Genomic DNA, 2,316 nt, shown 5'->3' with positions numbered 1-2,316 from the left:
CGCCGGGGGGGGGGCAGCCCGCGTGTGCGTGCGCACACTCGCCGGGGAGGGGGGGCAGCCCGCGTGTGCGTGCGCCCACTCCGCGGGGGGGGGGGCAGCCCGCGTGTGCGTGCGCACACTGGCCGGGGCGGGTGGCCAGGCCGCCCCCGGGTCTCGGCCGCCTGGCTGTGCTCGGCGCCCCGGTCGCGGCTCCGTCCGCCCCCACCCCCACCGGGCTGCACTGCGGGCGCGCGGACATCCACTTGTTGATCGGCTTGTGGTCGGCCATCTGCGGCGGGCCCGGCCCTGGGCGAGGCACTGGGGATTCCGCAGTGAGCAAAAGTCAGCAAAGCCCTGGGCCTCCTGAAGCTAACGTTCTAGTGACGGGGAAAACAACACCCTCAATTCCTGAATCACACAGTGTATTTAAAAGTGATACTTTGTTAGACAAAAATAAAGAAGGGACTGACTGATACGGGAAATGAGGTCTGTTTTAAATAGGGTGGTTATGGATATTTTAACCGAGGTGACATTTGAGCAAACACACACAGGACACGAATCACAAACATATACCTCTCAAAAGGATGTGCAGTACGCCCCAAGTAGATGCATTACGCAAACATATACACTGTGTACATCAATGTGCCTACACATACGTGCATAAGCCCTTCACATACATGAGAGCCTACCAGTCCACATGCAATGCATTGTATTTGTACCATATACATATCCGCCACATGCGTATCACCTCTGTGCACGCCCAGATGTGCACCTTGATGGCCATGCCTGCATCTCAGATATCTATCATCACCCCCATTTCCATATATTCTTCAACTCACAAGTACAGAGCCCTGTGTCAGGCTCACATATCGCATACCCTCAAGTATATGTTTTTTCTAATTTCATAAGACACTTGTCAATATAGTACACCATACGACATTTATTTTCATGTCTTGTGTCCATTACGTAACATACATCACACACGCATATACCCAAGCGCATGTCTCACGAGCCTTGGGTAAATGGATGCCTACATTCTACACACCCACAAACACACCTGCACGTGCCTCTCTTGCTCATACAAACACATTTCCCACATATTCCCTGTACCTATTTTATACATCCCATTTACACGTACCATGTGCAAATAATAGTAATAACATTTACAGGTACTTACTATGTGCGGCACAGTCAATAGGTGCCTAATTTGGATTATTTCATTCAATCGTTAAGGAAGCTCTATGCTACGGGTAGTACCTGTTTAGCCTAGGCGTTCAAAGCTCACACCGCGATCAGAATGCCTGGGCTTGAGTCCTGGCTACCCCACTCTCTCACCTCTGAGAGCTTCAGTTTCTCGGTCTGTAAAGTGGGGGCAATAGTCATCCTTACTTAAAGGTTATTGTGGAAAGTCAGTAAGATACTAATGCATGAGAACCGTATAGTACGACACCAGGCGCATAGTAAGTGCTCAATAAATGTTACCTGGGACTATTATTATCCATTCTGCAGATGAGAAAAATGAGGCTCAGAGAAGTTAAATGACTTGCCTGAGGTCCCACAATCTATAAGTGGAGGAGGCAAGCCTCGAGCACGGGTCTGTGTGACCACAGAGTTCAGGCCCTTGAAGTATTCCGTTGCTCATGCTTCCATATTACACAGCAGAGACACCAACACACACACACACAGACACACACACACACAGAGCACATGCCCTGCAGACTCCATGTGCATGCATCACATAGCTCCCATGGTATAGATATGCATCCATTCAACATTTATATAATCGATCTCCATCCACCCAGCCAGGCAGCCATCTAGGTGCTGGGCAAGTCGGCAAGACAGACTTGATCCCTGCTCTCATGGCCCTTACGGACCGGCACACACAACTGTGAACACACACTGCACATCACCCGCATGTCCACGTGCGGACATCCTGTACACAGAGCCCAAGTGTCTGACTTACTCCCATTGACTGACCTCATTGCTAACCCACGTGGACACAGGTCTTACGTCATTTACACGTACTCAGTATCTCCATACCATGTGTACACATAGACCTCCTATGTATGTGTCATCACACGTGGCCAGTGTATACACTGCCCTTAACCTATGTCCACGTATTACACACAACCACCCTGTGTCACTCATGTACCTGTTCCCCTTTCTGCTCCATATGGGCAGGTTGGGAGGCCCAGGTCAGCCCCTCTGGGCCGGTCTTGGGGGGGTGGTGGGTGGAGGTCAGAAAGACAGGGCCTGGACCCCCCCCCATCGCAGGGGAGAGAAGGTGGCCCATGGCTTCACGGCTGGCGGCCAGGAAATTACAGTCGACACCAAACC

Source organism: Phoca vitulina, unplaced genomic scaffold, assembly GCF_004348235.1.
Source record: "Phoca vitulina isolate PV1807 unplaced genomic scaffold, GSC_HSeal_1.0 scaffold21, whole genome shotgun sequence".
NCBI classification, from domain to species: Eukaryota; Metazoa; Chordata; class Mammalia; order Carnivora; family Phocidae; genus Phoca; species Phoca vitulina.
The sequence above is the reverse complement of the archived record's forward strand: the minus strand, read 5'-3'. Positions refer to the sequence as shown.